Source organism: Cyanistes caeruleus, chromosome 4 (assembly GCF_971803275.1).
Source record: "Cyanistes caeruleus chromosome 4, bCyaCae1.hap1.1, whole genome shotgun sequence".
Taxonomy (NCBI): domain Eukaryota; kingdom Metazoa; phylum Chordata; class Aves; order Passeriformes; family Paridae; genus Cyanistes; species Cyanistes caeruleus.
In genome coordinates, this window is record NC_141704.1 from 39,623,136 (window position 1) to 39,641,822 (window position 18,687).

The window sequence follows — 18,687 nt, forward strand, 5'->3', positions numbered from 1 at the left end:
ACCTTCTCCTGTGAGTCTCAAGACAGTAAAAACCCAAGAGGGCTGACTGAAGAAGAGTTTAGATAAGGACCCGCTGAGGGAAATGCTGCAGCATGAGTTTGCCCTGTGTTAAACACACGGGACCTTATTAAGGAAAACTTTCAGGATATCTCAGTTTTGGGAAAGACTCAGGTAGCATGCCCTGTGGGGCTCCTGAGAACCTTCCTCTTCAGTCAGGATCCTCATCCAAGTGAAAGATGTGGAAAAAGGTTACACTGCAACCTTAGTATAAATTTGGCTTGAAAGGTGACCAAGTATAAGACGGAAGCCCATGATTTGAATAGTGCTTGACCCCACGGAACAAGGTTGTTTAGGGAGAACTACACTGCAGCCAGAGAGCAGAGTAGGATTATAATGCCTCTAAATGTCTCTAAAGCCATTAGGGGCACTTGTGCACATTCCAATCTAATGGAGGTAAAATCCCTGGCAGTTCTTAGGTTTCAGCAGCTTTACAGTTACATATAGCTATAAACACTGCTCTCCATACATACTTTTCTTTAGTCCTGTTTTACTCCAGGTTTATTCCTGGTTTTGGCCACCATATTTGGATACTACACAAATAATTAGAATAAATGTAAAAAACAATAGTTCACACGCAGCAGTATGTGCCAGTGCTAATGGCTGTGCTTATGGAAAACACTTAAAAGAATCAAGAACTAGCAGTGATGAGCAGTGGCTGCTACCAGTTCTGTCTCATTTATACCAAAGGAGAATTTCTGAATGAAATTGTAATAACATGTAAGTGTCCAGTCTTACTGAAATGATGTGCTAACATTCAATACTAACTCATTAGATAAGTAAAATTCAGATTTACAATAATGTACAAGAGAACAAAATAGTCCTTGTTTTACCTGATATTACCTACCTTTACCTCTCCTTCCAGCAGAATCAAAAACACCAACCAATTTGATTCATCACAATGCTCTAGAGATTCACAATAATAATGTTATTTCTGAAAAATTAATAACTTTTCATTAAAGACTTCCAGTGACAGTGGATCCAGTCTTTCCAATCTAGCAAGTGTTCCCAGTGTGCTCAGTTAACTTTACAATTAGAAAACATTTCTAGTAACTTTCCTCTTTTGCATGTCAATTTAACTCTTTCTTCTTTTGTCATATTTTGCAGATACAGACAAAAGTATCATTTATTTTTGTGCCAACAGGAATGGCTTAATCTTCTTAAAATTTCTTGCTTAAATGTCCTTCTGTCTTTCTTAGGCCTGATACCACCCATTCTTCCAGTCTCACCTTCTTATGGTTTCTACATCTTCCTTCTGACCATAGCATGCATCATGTGGGATATATTTCTGTTTTTTACACTATGAACAGAATATTCATCTTTCTAAAAGAATCTGTCATTGTTGATTCAGACCCAATATGTGATCCATTGCAGTGTTAAGATGTTTATGAAGAAGTTGCTTTCTGATATTTACCATCATAACAAATTTGTATAACTGATGTTTTCTATACTATCTTGTCCTTTCTCTCAACCTTTCCTTTCCTCAACCATTCCTTTTCTTCCTTGAGTCAAATACTATGTTTCCAGTCCATGTCTCCAGACTTTTATTTTTACTGTTATCCTCCGACACATTGGGGTCCTTCCTAGCACTGTGTCAGATACAAAACTAATGAGCATTTTGACTATTCCACCATCTGTTTTGCTAATGAAAACCTTGAACAGAAGCAGAATCTAAGGCAGACCCCCCACAGAATCCTGAGCATAATTAGATTTTGATTAATTTCTCCGTGGTGAGGTTATCTAATCAGTTTAGTGCCCACAGAATAAAGGCTGTGTTTTTCTTACTTTTGACATGAGAATATCAACAGAGACTAAGTCAAAAACTTTGCTCAAGTAAAGGAACTTGTGGTCTTCGGTTCCTCATCTATCCACAGGATCTATTACCTGGTCATTAAAAGAGTGAATTATTTTGCTCTGATTTATTCTTGACAAACATAACAGACATTGGCTTCTGGTTCTCTCCCTGTTGTTTTCTAGGTTCTGAAAACAGACTTATTCTGTGAATTGAAGTTAAATTGATTGATCTAATTCAGTCATCTTTTCCTTTTTTTGCACTCTTCAGATGAATAGGCACTAACCTTTTTCTATTTAATAAAAGTCACAAGATGGACTTTAATGTCTTCACAGGCAGAGAAATATGCACTTGACAGTAAAAGCAGGTATCTATCACACTAGTATTTAAATTTCGCTAATGTAAAAGCATTTGATTTCCTTTGGTTAAGGAGGAGGTACAAAATCATTATTTCATCTCCTTTACAACTTGAAAATGCTAATAGGGATAAAATCTTCAACAATATTTTGAAAGCTTTGGAGATTGTTCATTTATGGCAATTCTAGAGTAGTAATTTTGATTCTGGTCTTGGATTAGGATAAGTGTCTCAATGTGTCTCAATGTCTCAGTCAGGGATAACATACAGAAATGTTTTTTGGGTGTAAAGAGTCCAAGATTTTGGAGATGCACAATGAAATCTTTAAATTCCAGATTTTCAGCTTTATCTTTACAACAGGAACAGAAGAGATCCACACAGTCTAAGTTTGGCAATAGAAGAGTTAGTTGCCTGGACTACAGTAACTATGCAGGTTCTCCTTCTGGGCAATGGAAACAAGCTGACAACTCCTTCCTAACAGCGGTACAAAGTAGATGAGATGTCTTTTCCACTTTCTCTCATTGGCACTAACATGCCTAGTGGAGATAGATTTTGCCAGCTACTTTAGGGAGACTTGAGGAAAGCACTGCAAAAATTGGTGCTTCTTAGTGGAATTGTTGCTGTTATCTCAAGTGTGTGAATCTTCAAGTTAAACTGATGTCCCTGCTGGATCAGCCTAGGATTCAGTAAACAGGCCAGTAAAATAAGCAATTTTCTTGCTCTTCATGGTAGCCTGACATGTCAGAGTTCAGGCACACTAATAAGTGAATTTCTGTTATATTTGCTCTGTTATATGTTAGTTCAGTATACAGGTAAAAAAATTGCATTGTGAAGATTGTTTAGTGGGGTGGGTGAAATACTGCTGTCATTCCTTCAGTAGTGAAGGAGATGGTGTACTCCACAAAAAAAGAACTTTAAAAAGGCGTTTACTGATATTGTTCATAGTGACAGAATTTCTTCAGATCAGAAGGGATCCCAGTATGTCTCTAGACCAATCTCCTGCTCAAAGCAGATGAGGTCAATTAGTTGAAACCCTGAAGACTTTAAAGAGAAAGTCACAAAGCAATCTGACAAATCCTTAATATTTCTGGAGACCAGTCGATATTTAGAAAATGGGAGCTAAAAAAGCTTTCTCTCTGGTCAAATGCTTCTGTACCTGTTATTTCAGGAATATTAATAAAAATTAGTAAATGAAAAATCTTCAAAATATGGATACAAATAATTTGGAATTATTTTCAGATTTGATAAACAATTGAATGTGTGCTTATTCAAAAAGAAACTTGTTTAATTGGTCTGGATTTTATTGCAACTAATTATTTTTGAATTTCCTTCCCTTCAGGTATCAATAAGTTGAAAACATTGCACAACATTTAATTTGGGGTTTCATGAAATATTTCAGGCAAATGCAAAATAAAAATTTGTTATACTTGTTTGATCTTTGTTCCTTTATTTTACTGCATTGATTAGTGTATTCCAACTATTGTCATGAGCCAGTCAGAAAAAGGATTTTGGCCTAGATCAGCAGAGAGATATATATAAAAATTAGGGTTCCAATCAAAATGGTGTCAGCTCCTTATGATATTTCAGACTTCCATGCACTCACTGTTTTCATTCCATTCTTGGATCCATGACTTTTTAGGTGATTAGTCAATCAACCAAAATTAATAATAAAGCAACTATCTTCAGCAGAACCACTTTTTTCTTGAGATGTAATACTGCCTGTTCACACAGAATTGCAACACTAAGTAAAATGAAAATCAAGCTTTTTTTTCCCCAGAAATCAATAGGGTTTTTTTGCCAGACTTTTACATTCTGACACTGAGAGTCATCCATGCATTAAATAAGTCTATTGAAACTATTTTGGTGATGTCTGCATCATCAGCTCACTTTCAGGTCTGTGTTGTGCAAGGCACAGGAAGCTGTTTCTAAACAATTCTCTTTCTAAATTGCAGATGTAAATATATTTGTGTGTGTATAATATATATATATATATATATATATACTTGACATTTCAGCTACATTGCTTTGAACTAACAGTCCTTCTTAATGCTAACAGCTTTAGCACAGCACTACTTAACTGATTCATATCCACTAAAGTAGCATCTGTTGGTGGCACATATGACCTTATGCTTTGCATAAGGTCAAACAGCTACTAAGAGAAAAGAACTTCAGTACTACATGAGATTGGACAAGTTCTGTTTTCACCCATGTGAATGTAAATTTTACACCACTGAGTGAGAATTAGTCGAGCTCTACATTAAGTTGTTACTACTAATGCCACAGGAGATCACATCATGAGAGCAATGTGTGTAGCCTCTGGAGAAAAACAAAACTGCTAGTGCAATTGTCATCATAAGAAATAGAAAAGTGAAAAATCTTTCTCTCTTTCATATTATCTATAGAAAACTAGGTAGGAGAAAGTCACATTGTTTTTTTGCTTGCAATACAAGATAGGGATAGAAGTCATGATTACTCTGGGTAAACAGAAATCATATACAAGATTAATCCCACCATTTTCCGTGGATCTATTTTTCTAGGTTTTTATAACCAGATATGATAGACCACAGTAGTATAATTGCTTTTTGTTAAGTCCTTTGGGTCTGAAAAATTTTGATATTAATCTTTCAAGTTTCTAACTGCAATTTTGTCATTTTCAATATCTGAAAAGAACAGGAAGATATAAAATTTTTCTAGGGAAACAAAATAAATCCTTTTCAAAAATGATTTTATTGTCTTTTCATATTTGGTACAGAATGAATGGAAAAGGACTCCCCATGCTCAAGGTAAGAGATGTGCCACTTCCAAGCACCTATGGGAGACACCACGTTCTCTATACTTCATGTGGTGATAACATTGTTCCGACATTGCTCCAACCACTAGACTTCATCCAGGAGGATGCTGCAGGTGACTAATTTTATAAATAGCAATAAATTGAGTTAATCTATGATTTACATCAATTGGGCCACTTTGGCTTGAAATGAATCAGACTGTGCTGTGCTCCACACAATTTGAAGGGGACCTGTTGTGCCATCCAAGTTTTTGATTTCCAGAGCAGCAAAAAAAAATATTGTATAGAAATCAAATCAGTAGGAAAATATCTCAGCTGAAGTATATTCTGTCTGCAATCAGAAAAAGAGGGCAGAAGTCTTCTAAGGTAAGTGTGAATTATTTAAAAATCTGCAAGTTCTACAGCATTTTCTCATTAGTTATTCAATCATTAATAAAATTCACAGGTCTCTGCCAGCAACCAATCTGAGACTCTAACTATATTGAGCAGTCAGAAGCTTGATAATAAAGCACTTCTATCAAAAGCTAGAAGCAGAAGTCCACCTTGAGGTAGGAAATCCATTAATTTGAAATCCTAATTACTTCCAAATTTTACTTTTTGCAAAATGTTATTGCTCATTGGTGATTGTGTAGAGAAAATTACTTGGAAATTAGTTTTTCCCACAGCTCCAGGGATGACCCAACATGATTTCAGATGACTATACATTTGATTCATGGAAAACAAGGAATCAGTCACAGAGGGCAGATTTCCCAAGATGGGGCAGTACATCAGCATGCCATCTCAGGAGGGAGGGACCGTGCTTCACTGAGATGTCTGCCCTTCCCAATCTGTTGTCTCTATGTGAATGAGAAGCTTAAGAATCTTTTAAGGGGGCCTTTTTAAAAACAGGATTTGTGGTGGGTGAAGGTTTCAGAAAAGCAAAAACGTTTAGGGAAATCTTATAGAAAATAAATCAAACCAAACTATAACAAAAAGGAAAAACATGGGCTCAGAATTCTAATTTTTTTCTTATTATTATAGTTAAATGAGATATCTTGAAGCTGTCTGTCGCATCTCAACTATATCTCTTACTTGTGTAAATCCTCTAAATGCTTTATTTTATTAAGGTATTTTAACATTGTTACGTACATAGAAAATTTATTTTAGCCTTACAAGCCTATCTAACAAATATCTTTATCTTTTTTAAGGACTCTACTACATAATGTTCAGTCTTCCATATTTTGCAGGGGTCTGAAACATTAATCTTTTAATCATACCAACTTCTGATCTTTGGAAGAGAATGAGAAATAAAGAGAAGAATTCCACATTCATTTTCTGGGATAATTCCTGTTGCTCTCTCTGTGACATTCAAGTTCATCTGCAGAAAGAAGACAGTAGTTTATGACTTTAGGCCTCCACTGGAGAAATATTCGTAGATATTATTTCACCCTGATCCCTGAGTGAATGGGGTAATAGATGACTTTAAATTCCCTTGCATGAATTTCCATGCATAAACTTAAAGTAGAAGAGGGGAAAAGTGAATAAAGCTACACTTTAGGAAAATTTTAAAAGTATTTGGTGAGGGGAAGGGGTAGAGAGGGAAAAGTTCATAGACTTGCATTAGCTCTGCTTTAGTCTACCTATCCCAATTGCAATATTGCAAACACAGATTTAAATTATGCTACAATTTAATGTTTTTGACTATTCTTCTTTGGAAGTTTTCTTTCATTACAATGTGGGTTTTCTTCTAAATGGGCGCTAGGAAATCCAGGGTATAAAATGACATGACTGTGCTGACAGGCACAATTAGTCACAGGGTATTTGTCAGATCTAAATATATCTCTGTTATTTTATTTCATTGATGATTTGTCCTAAAAGTCTCAGATTATCGAGTGTAGACGTGCTAGAGTATGAGACTGGGCGACACAGATTTCTGAACCATTGATAAATACAGATGAAGCAGAGGGATTAATGCCAAACCCAAGCAGATGTGTTAGGAGTGAATGTTGATTGCTGAGAAATGGCACACTAGATGGAGTTTTATTGAGTCTGCAAGGGCACTGTGATATTTGTGATATACATAAAGCAGAAGAAACAGCCCCAACACTAGATGGTCTCTTTATTTATTGTTTAGTTCCTGAAAACATGTCGGTGGGCAAACAAACAGAAAGTGTGTCACAGTGTCTTCTCTAAGGCAGATATATTAAAGCTCCCTAAGGACCAAAAATGAGTGTAACTTCTGCAACAGCTTGTAAGTCTGACAAAACAGCAAATGACATGTTGTCCTCATGATGGCTCCAGCTGATGGTATACAAAAGTGCCATAAAGACTTTGTTTCACTGAAATTTCTGAAAATGATAAAGGAGAATGATTTTTAATTTTCAGTGTTTTGATGTATTGCTTTCATTCTGATCACTATATTCTTTTTAGCAGAAACAAAACCAAAAAAATGCACTGCAGTCCAGGGCCAGTGGCAAAAGGACCAGGGCTGTAACAGCATTGTAAAGCAGGAGTTGCACTTTCAAACAGATAGAGAGGGTGGCATGGGTCTCCAGACTTGTTTCTCTTGTTACAGTCTCTAAGCAGCTCACTCCAACATAAGCTTGTCCAACCTCAGCACAGAACAGCAATGTTATCTTGGGAAGATACAGAATGGTCACTTAACAGATCATCACTGAACAAAATTTCAACAAATTAAATTTCTACACTGCCTTGCATGCCCCAGCTAGACTAGCTAGCCCTTGTTTTGCAGTTCTCCAGGGCACTCTCCAGAGACAATATGAGACTTTGGCACCTACAGGTTCCTCACGCTCTAAAATGCCTATGAAATTTTGTCTTATAAGCCAGACAAACTGTGGATACCTGTAAGCTATGATCAGAATGAGATTTCAGAAGTAGCTCATTGCAAATCAACATGTCCAGATATAGCAGAAAGAAAATCACGATCTTTTGCAGTTACAACCCACAGAGGTATAAATACATATTGGTATGTATATGCAATATGCATTGAATATAAGTGCAATTCATATGCATGCACAAAGAAGCTCATTCCATCTAGATATTCATATTTGAGTCTTTTTTTCAAAGGAAACTGGAGGCACAAATTATATCTAAATTGTGTGGACCTTCAGTGCAGGAAACAGACACCTTACTAACCCAGGAGAACCTACAATTTTCAACCAGGAGAGGAGAAGCACAAATCCCATATAGAATTGTTGTAACACAGCTCCCCTCCTGCAGGCAGACAAGAAAGTCTGGTGCCAAGGTTTCATCCTGATGCTGTCATTTCTCCTCTGCCTTTTTAAGGCTTTAGCTGGAGAGCAATTCCTGTGTCACATTAAGTGAAGTGACTGCAATTCTGCCTTTCACACAGACTTTACAAAATTATATAGACATATAGGACCCTATGTTCTTATCTAGCTGCTAGACTCATGCTACAAGGCAATTTCATTTTGCCTATCTACAATGCTTACATAAAAAAAAAACCAAAAACCAAGAACTTTCTAAAGAGCATATCAGAATACCATTTTGTGGTGAATTTATGTTAGAACAAGACATTTGCATTCGCAGAGGTAAATTGTTTGGATGTCTCTTAATTTTCAAGAAAAAGGATCACTAAGGATTTCTAGGATCTTTGGGGTCTTGGCAGAGGAAGAAACTGAATTCAGACTATCTGCACCAAATGAGGAATACAATCAGTGGCCCTTCTCCCTCCATTGCCTTGTTTTTAGAAGAGTAAAACTAGCTCTCCAAGACTGCCCTTGGTATGGCTAAAAATCAGCACCTGAGCACACAAGGCAATGTGAGCCTCCATCTAATTTTTCCTGCTTCTCATGATGATTTTGTTCCTCTTTCTTTTGATAAATGGACTGAACATGACCCTGTGTTTCTTCTCTAGGTTTCTAAATTTAGAGCCCATGGCTTTGGTTACCCTCAAGGTGTCAGCACAGATATGGAACAAAGACCTTCAGCAGTCCATGAATTTGTTGTAGAAATTGATTTTTTTTTTTTAATCTTCTTAATGTAAAGTTTTGACAGCAAAGCACCAACAGTGTCATTCCCCAAAGCAGAACTACCAAAAGGAGGAAAATTTATTGAGTTTTTTTCAGGATGTCTCTAATAACAGCAAAGAGACAGGAAAATTTGCCTTCTACAGAAAGACAGAAAAGAAATGTCTGGGATCCAATACTGGCATAGTTGAACTTCCAAATGTTATTTAATATAATAAAATGCGGCTCTAGAAAATGTGAACTTCAATTATTTTAATTAATTTTTAAAAACTCAACATATATTGTTGGCTTTTTTTGCCATAGAATGAAGATGTGCACATTTACACCAAGAACCAATTTACATGAAACTTGGAATCAGAATGGGGTGGTACCTTTGGGGGCCTTATATAATTTTATGAGGACATGTACTACCTCATATAGACCAATCATAGTGCTGTAAGAGGCTTTCAGTTGTAAAAATCCCTCCCACTTAAAGCAAACAGGCCACAATAGCTACTGACATTCTTCCTTTGGTAACTATTGGTAATAGGTAATTGGTTCATCCGTTTCACAAACAGTTTAGTCATCTACAAAAGCAACAGCCTTCCTTAGAAGGAAAAATCAGGCAGCTGAGAACAAGAAAATCAAAATATCAAGACCAGGTTCAAGTTTTGTGCAGTACAGATATGTCTAAAAGTTTATAGACCTTAACAATTTTCCTAAAAGAACTGCAGACTCACACTCAGTGAGTTTCAAATCTATCTCTAAGGTACAAAAATATTAGAAAGTTCTGATGACCTAATTAAGTGCAATTCAGTAAATTTTATATTCTCAAGGTAAGACTCTCATTAAAAATATTTAAAGGCCTCTGCCATCCAAAGCTTGTTATAAAAAACTTCCTAAATTATCAACATTTTAATATTTTTTCTAATAAAATAAATAAGAAATCACAGTAATAACTACTTGCACTAGGGGAAGTGATGAGGCTGAGGGTCGTTTCAATTCAGATTTCTTATACTGACATTCACTCCTGTTTATCTTCCAAAGTGAATTAAGAGAAGATATCAAAGGCCCTGCAATCTACAATATGACATGGGGAAATTCCCACACAAACATTCTTGCCATAGCATTAGCCACACAAAAAGTGTTGAAGAGAAGCCTTATTTGAAAAGATTTGTGCTGTCACACCATTTATTTCTCTGTTGGTCTGAACAGATTGTGACAATCTACATAGAATAAAAGTACTATCCTTTCTGGGATCCTTTTTGCAATACACATTATCTCCTTTCTTGGAATCACTGATGCTCACTGCCTGAGTTGAGTCAAGCTTCTAAACAAAGACTTTTAAAGACAAATTCTGCACCACCTATAAGAAAAATCTGGTTTCTATTTCATTAGTCATGTTGTCATCTTTATTTTAGCCTAGACCTTGAAATTTGCAGTGTTCAAGCCACAGAAGTGGAGGTCAAGGAAGCATACTGAGAAAAATGAATGGGCTGAGAGAGGAAAGAAAAGTGATATTCCTGGAGAAGAGATAATTTTGCAGTGGCAGAGGTAACATTACTTTCTCTTTTGGAAAGTTGACTGCTGTTGTGTCTTATGGAGCTCAAGATCTGGAAAGCCTCTTTTTGTCATTTAGCAGTTCCCAAAGTGCAGGAGTGTTTTCTTCATTCATGTGAAATGCAGGAGAGAGTGCAAGTTGCCTACCTTGATAAGGACTTAACAATAGTTTTCCATGGTTTAACAGGAGTTGTTTTTCAGAGGGAAAAGAAGGGGAGTTGCTTGACTTCAGCTTGAAATACAGTACTGTATTTTAAAGGAGAGAGGTCTAGAAAGTTTGTTCATGGAGTGCAAAACGTAAAACCCCTTCCCCCAAAAAGCCCTCTCTGGTGGACTTTAACATCTGGAATCCTTACACTGTAAGGATGTGCATGTATACGGAGCACATTGCCTGCTGATTTAGAAAATGAGGCCAGCCACCTTTTGGTATATGCTTTCCGAGAAATCAGTCTCTCCTGGTACATCAGACCAGCAGGTAAGAGAAGCTAAGACAGATCCAACAAGTCTTCACAAATATTCCTTTCTTAAATTTGCTTTCTGCTTTTACCAGGCAGAAAGAATCACAGTATCTTGAACTCCAGGAGCAAGGTGCCTGCCTCATCCAGTCCTTCTCACTGGAGGGAGCACCTACCATGACCATGCTTTTCTCCAGAGGGATGGGTTATGAGTTATTTTTAAATCTGACTTTTTCAAACTGTTCTTTTATAGCTTTGAATCACTCATGCCCAAAAATCATATGAAAAAGGTATTAAAAAAGAAAATAAAAGGTAGTTTTGTGCAAATCAGAGGAGTAAGTGTAAAAACCTTCGAGCTCTTCATGTTGGTCAAGTGAAACGAAGAATGAAATGTTCAGTGGAAAGCATTCTGGACTATACTTGTGTGTCCTATTTTTAATGATAGTATCTGCCTCAGTAATTCACAGAAAATATCCGAACTGTTTTGTTTTGTTTAAGGGATGCTATCCGGTATGTAGGTCAGCCTCTCCAGTGGCTCTTTCTCTATGACTTTTCAGGAGATGACGAAGAGATTTTATTCTTTCACTTTATACCTAAGAGCATCTTGTTCTAAAGATTCATATTCTGAAAGATGCAGTGATTCACAAATCAGTGGAAAAAAATCAGAATAAAAAAATTGCTCTGTGGGATTCAAATATAAAAGCAGGAGCAAAAGCTGGTTTGTCTTTGTTTTTGCAACAAACTGACTACCATAATAAAAAAGAAAAGAAATAATGTCTTAGCAGCAAACTGACTACCACAATAAAAAAGAATAGAAATAATACTGGGATGTCAGGAGGATAAAGAGACTTTTATAGGACTTCAGGAAAATTAATTGTATCAATTTAGCCGTGCTGAATACCTAATAATGGTGAGCAGCTGAGAGTGACTCAGCATTGCATCAAATATGCCTATTCTCTCAGGAAGTGTTTCAATTCAGCATGAGGAGCAGACTGTAACTTTTTTGTGATTGACAATGACTAAGACGCATGTAAGATGCTGGAGGATTGAGTCATTCTCCTTGCATTTCTCAAAGTAATAGAAGAAGAAATAATTCAAGGAAATAAACTAGCCAGATTCTCCAACTGAAGCAAACCATTTTTAAGACTTGAGGTGGTTTTCTAGGATCCTACTCCCCTTTTGCTGTCCCTTTTTAATTCCAGAAGAAAATTATTTTTTGCTGGCATCCATCTCCAGAGCTTGTTCCACAGACCTGTAAGCTGTTGCTGGCTCACGGTACCATCAGAAAAGCTTTGCCTGGTTCTGTGTTTCTGTGCACAAGGTGCCACAATTCCAGTAATGCTGCTGATTTCCCAGAGTTTGTGTTTGTCCTGATAGCTAATGTCACTTTTACAAAAATGGGCTTTGATTTTCTGACAACTTTTAAGCCTCTGCTATAGCCAGATGCTGCAAACTCCTGATTACCAGTGAATTACTCATTGAAAGCCACAACAGAAGAAATAAAAAGCAACAATGTCCTGGTGAGGAAAAAAAAAAAAAAAGGCAGAAACCATCCTAGGAGACAGGAACAATTTCTATTTACTGTGTGAGCTTAGGCTGCACACAGAGTTGATCCTCCTGAGACGTCTTGGAGGACAATTCCACTCTGGGAAACATAGCAACAGATTTTTTTAAAATTCACAATTAATTAAGGAAATATTCAAAAGTGTGTGGCTGTGGTTCTGCAACCATTTTCAAATGTCATTTCATTCATATTTCTGCAAAGATCACAACGAGATGCAGGACACACCACTCACCACTATTTAATCTGAATCAATGGAGCTCTTGTTTGTAAAGAATGCAAAATCTATTTTAATATCAAACATGCTGATAGGAGTTCTAAAAGCTGAATCCTCATGTAAAAATTTAGAGACAACATTTGAATACACTGCACCGTTTATTTTATTTTCCAAAAAAAGCATCAAGCAGTCATCAAAGCAAGTTTAAGTGAAGAAATACATAACCACTTACATAAATGCACTATTGCTGCATCCAGTCTTGTAGCCACATGAACTATGACACTATATCATAGAGGAAAGGCAAACGCCAGTAAGGATACCTTAAGACTCATAAACTCTTGAATTTCAAGGAAGAATTTGATTTAAAGTGACAACACCAGAACATTCAGTCACAGTTTAACTCAGATGACAGTAAGTGAACATAAAACCACACAGAAATTTAAAATATTAGTAGTTATTCCTGCTGCCTACATTGAACATTGAAACTCCTGCCAATCCGGATAGCTTTAATAAGCCTTTATCATTCCTTTAACCCCTAGGAATCCATGTGTTCCTGTGTTTATGTGGTGTTCCTAATAGTGTGCGTGCTCATGTCCTAAGTTCAGCCTCAAAGTCAGTGCCCAAATGCACATCTGCATTATCAGTGGTCACAGGTCTCTTGTTTATTGTCACACCTACCCTCTGGGCAGAGAGACACAAAGTTGAGGCTTTGGTGCTAAAGCAGCAATTCCTTCTTTGCTGTAAATTGCCCCATTACAAGGAATGTAACGAAACTTATTAAGACATGTAGAACTTACCTGAATGTTTGTAGATGTCTTTCATGTTCCTCCAACCACTGAGTTTTCTTTTTACTGATGTTTCTCACTGCTAGTTATTGTGCATGCTAGTTCCCAATGTGCTGCAAAGAGTAGGCTCTGTTTTACCAAATCTAAGCTTTAGATTCATAACAACTATGCTAGATACATAAAAGAACAATAAAATTAATATTCTAGGAATTTTTTCCCTCTGTTTTTTTCTGGCTTCTTAGTCACATCTGTTCCATGTCCCGGATGTTCACATGATTATTGGCTTTTCAGCATCAATACATAGTCTGTCTGTCAGAAGCTCCCCAACTGTGTTTCCTCCACTCTTCGATCTTTTGAAGTCTAAGCACTTCCAGAGCACCTGGCTAAAGAGATCTGATTAGAGGGAAACATAGGTTCCTGTAGTTCTAAAAGAACCCAGTGAAGAAAAATGAAGCATGGCTGAAGGCCAACAAGAACTAGGTATGATTAACTGTCGGGGAGTTGTATGTTGTGTGTGACTGCTCTATCTCAACTTGTGGAGGTTGTCACATGCAGTCAGCACCAGCTGTCCCTTTTTGGTGTTTCTCAGAGCAGCCTTTTGAAGATATTCCCAGTAAATGCTGAGGCAGAGACATTTTCTCTCATGTGGTTGCATTCTCCTTTGTCACATTTTCACTTCTGCAGAGGTAAAACAAGGAAAAATTGATATTCCATGGTGCAGCCACGCTGAACTGAAAACCTCTCTTGAAACACAAGGAGGTGTAACAATAAAGATTCTCCACTACTGCTGCTCATAAGCTTATTGGCAAACAATTCTGACCCTCTCCTAAGACCAACTGTTATCCAGGTCACTGATAGTCATTCCTGAGCTGCACTGAATCATATGAGTCACATCTCTGTAAGCACAGCTACTCTCATAACTGGTAGTGGTGCCCGATCCTGGTGCTATGACAAGCCACACACCACAGCTGATTTTCTATTTCTATAGAGATTTCTCTAGTTGATTTTTCTATATCTCTAACCCACATACCTTGTTTTTCATTACAGGAAAAGCAAGCCCATTTTTGTATTCCACGGGAGTAGCTCCAAGCTAATGGGCATAGAAGGGCATTGTTGTGTACATATACATTTGTTTATAGCATTTAAGTGCAGTCAACAGGCTCTGCAGTAAGGTCTGCAGTTCTTTTATCACTTTATTATACTTGGTTTTATTCAAATTTACCATCTTCAAAAACCTTGATCTTTCCCAACCAATGTCCTTGTTTTTTCAGAGTACGGCAAGCAGATCAGATGAATTCATCCCATGAATCACTCCAGAGCATTAGTGTGCACAGACCAGAAGTTCAGTGCAAGTTGTATTTTCCATGTGATTTATGATGATTGGAGATAATTGAGAGACAGCTAATTTTTTACACTGTTGGCCCTACAGCACTGTTTGCTATACACAAAATTTATTCCAGGTCCTGAAGTGGACTGCATTGTGACTCTCTAGACCTCTGTGTCTTCATATGTTGAAGAGAGAGTACCTCTGGAGCTCTTCATCTACAAGTCTTTCAGATGCCTCCAGGGATGGTGACTCAATAGCTTCACTGGACAGCCTGTTCCAGTGCTTGACAACCCTTCTGATGAAGAAATTTTCCCTGCTACACAATCTAAACTTCCCCTGTACAACTTGAAGCCATTTTCTCTCATCTTCTCACTTGTTACCTGGAAGAGACCAACCCCACCTGGCTACAGCCTCTTATCAGGTCGTTGTAGAGTGGTAAGGTCTCCCCTGAGCCTCCTTTTCCCCAGGCTAAACCCCAGCTCCCTCAGCTACTCCACATCAGACTTGGGTTCCAGACCCTTCACTAGGTCTTCTCTGCACACATTTCAACACCTCAATGTTTTTCTTTAATGAGGGGCCCAGAACTGGACTCAGTACTCAAGATGTGGCCTCACCAGTGCCCAGTAGGCTACAGTCCATTCCCTAGTCCTGTTGGCCACATGATTCTTCATACAACCAGGATGCCATTGGTCTTCTTGGCCACCTGGGCACACACTGGCTCATGTGGAGTATCCATAAGTCCCAGTTTCCACTGTTTGATCTCTTTGAGGGGAAGGGAGGAAGTAATTTCATATCCTCAGGTTCTGCAATATTGACTAACAAGAAAAAAATCAAATAACTTATTTAGACTTTGGGAATAGCTTCCTAAGTCAAAAAGAACTTTCTTCTCCCTTTATTAAAGACAATAATGTAATGTAGGACTTAAAAAGTAGACAAGTATATAATCTGTATTATCACATTTCACAATGATATGTCTTCTTCACAGGCTCCAAATCAATTACAATGCATAATTAAGTTGCCAGAGAAATGGAAAAATTATCTGCAGGTGGTGGTTAGAAGGAAAGATGTTCTTGTATATGAGGCTGCAAATGTCAGCCCTAGGGTTTGTATAACCTCTGGACTAGAGTGAATTGATAGAGGCATTGAGATTAGTCAGATAATAAGGGCAGAATGTACATGGTTTATGTGGCCACACCAAGTTGATGATAGGGAATAAAAACATATTTTAGGAAAAGATTGTGTCATTTCAACAATAATGTAATACTCACAAACAGTAAAAAATCCATTCATAAAGTGAGAAAATTTCAGAAATTGTTTAATCGGAGCCATTAAAACCATAAGCAAACTTAAGCCAGCAACAGAAGGAATTCCCTGAGTAGTGCAGGAGTTAAAATATTCACATTGCGAAACAGTGAGTGCAACACTTGGTAAAGAACAGGGACACTAACAGGAAATGGCAGACAGGGAGTACTTGCAAAAAAGTACTTAAATGTCTCAGCCTTGTCTGTTCTTACTGAAGATTGTGTAGCATCATGGATCCCACCCCCTTTTCAGTTAAAAAAAAAATAAAAATAATAAAAAGAGTAAATACAAATTTGCAATTAGGTAACACTGCACAAGAGAGACAGCAGTTAAACAAAAGCCCTGTTCCATGACTCAGTGAGGGTGATGCTGGCAGCCTAGAGAAAATACACGACTACGTGACACCCGTGCAGCCCTTGGAGATACACTGCAAGGAACTCAGTCAATGAGTGCAAGAAACATTCACCATAAGCTGACAGAAAACATTCACAGAAACAAAATAGGGCCATGGGCCTCCCCAGAAGGCAAAGCAACTGCTAAAGGATGGTGAGAAAAATGAGAAGCAACTAAAACATAGTAATGTCTTTTTGATCTGAGATACGCATAATTCACCCTTTTGTACTCCCTCACTATCTTTCTCAGAATTCCCAGGTACAGCACACCACACTTTCCTTCTTCGCCTACATTCCTTGTTTTTTTCTCATACTGACCTCACTTCTTTTGCTTTCTCTGGCAGAGATATTTTTTGTCCTACACTCTGTTACTGTACAGAAATGAAGTCCTGATATATATAGGTTGGATCCTGTTTTAACAGAAGAGTTGTTGATGCCTCTCCTTGGGTATGCCCTGACAGAAAGCAGGTGGATTTAGTCTGACTCAAATCCTTTTTTTCAGCAGCAAAGCAGTCACCTGAATAATTTTTGGGGAGGGGAAAAAAACCCCAAGAATAATTTTTTTTCAAAGTTTACAAATAAAATTATGTCTGGACAGAAACCTATTCTTGATCACAGAAAAGTTTATGAATGTTATTAGACATTAAGATCAGGTTATTAGAATACAAACATGATACTACTTCAGCCCTGTGACCATAATAAGCTATTCTGGCATCCAGAACAACGAGGCATCAACCTTTTACATCTATAACTGTATGTACAAATATATATGAATTTTTGTCTCTAATCCTTCTCTGTCCTGATTGCTCATGAGAAATCTATCAGTCTCTGTGTATACAGTATGTGAATAGGCAATTCCCACGGCAGTTTGTTCATCAGACACACCAAGTGACATATCCTGTGCAATTACCGATGTTAATCTGTGACCAACAGATTACCCCTGATGTGGGGTGGGCATAGTGAGACAGCCATTGTGGAGAAGTACCCCTCTGCCCCTGCACCCTGATAGCAGCCTCCTTTTCCATCCCTCATTCCTCTCCTCCCAGCAAGCCTAGGAATAAGGAATATCTTCTTGTGGTATGAGCACAGGTGGCATGGCAAAGCCAACTGCAGGGAAGAAGAGGGAGACTGACAGTGTGCATTCATGTGTATGCATCTGCACTCTGCATGGGATTACTGCTGGCAGACAGCAGACCATGGAGATCAGAGGATACCACAAGATTTATCTTGCCTTTTTGTCATTTTCTCCTGTCCTTTTGCCTTTTATCACTGCAAACCATGAATTCCTCAGCCAAAACAGAACTGCAGACACCCCTGTGGTGAAGCATGGATGCTGGATAACAGAGTACAGCAACTACCAAAATATATTGAAAAGAGATGTGGGGAAGGACACAATGATGGTCTCTGTGACAGGCCTGGTTCTGGTAAATTCTGAGAGTACTTTCTTGTACCTGCATTTTTTCATCTTTCGAACAATATCATTAGATTTGTATTCATTTTTTGGACTGGTGAGGGGAGAGGTCTCAAAAGAACTTTTCCAATTAATTTTCTGTCTTCTGTCTTGCCTGATAAAAGGATACTTTCATAAGGTTGCCACTCTCTTTTTCTTCCATTACAGAATGAATTGGTGGTAGCATTCAATTCAGTAAAAACATGTTTCAGAAGCCTGTTGAAGAGCTTGGTCATCATTTGTGTGTTTTGGCTCACAGGATCATTTTGCCCCAATTCACTCATGTTCTGAGAACAAACCAGGGAGTTAAATTTATTATACTATTCCTTTCTTCTCCTACAAGTAATTCTTAAAGAATGTAATCACAAGCAATTATGGATCATTTCCCTGTGAATAACTTGTTTTCTTTATCCCTGATAAACCTATATGTTTTTTCACTGCACCAGTTGATTGTACTTTTTATTATAACGAGACACAGCAAAGCCTTGTCAGCCCAGCTACAGCCTGGCACACACTGTAGTGTCAGGCAGGAGAGTTGAAGGCCAGTTAATGGCCAGAAGTTCAATACTTCATGGAAAATTTGCTAACCTGTTGTTTCCAGTGCCTTGAGAGACATGGCTTGTATAGAGTTAAGAGGGGAGAGTAGACAGGAGAAGGCAAAAAATCCTTCTGAAAAAT

General features: G+C 37.6%; 1 long non-coding RNA gene across 5 annotated transcripts in view; it reads right to left on the reverse strand.

Moving 5' to 3' along the window:
- Positions 1-18,687, reverse strand: part of LOC111933506 (uncharacterized) — a 271,070-nt gene that overhangs the window by 179,214 nt on the left and 73,169 nt on the right. For 3 of the 5 annotated variants that reach the window (XR_015286487.1, XR_002866752.2, XR_015286485.1), the window contains 2 exons: positions 15,480-15,680; positions 13,551-14,216 (listed from right to left, as the gene is read on the reverse strand). This is a non-coding gene — a long non-coding RNA (uncharacterized LOC111933506). The remainder of the gene's footprint in view (positions 1-13,550; positions 14,217-15,479; positions 15,681-18,687) is intronic. The other 2 variants (XR_015286488.1, XR_015286486.1) reach the window with 1 other exon arrangement.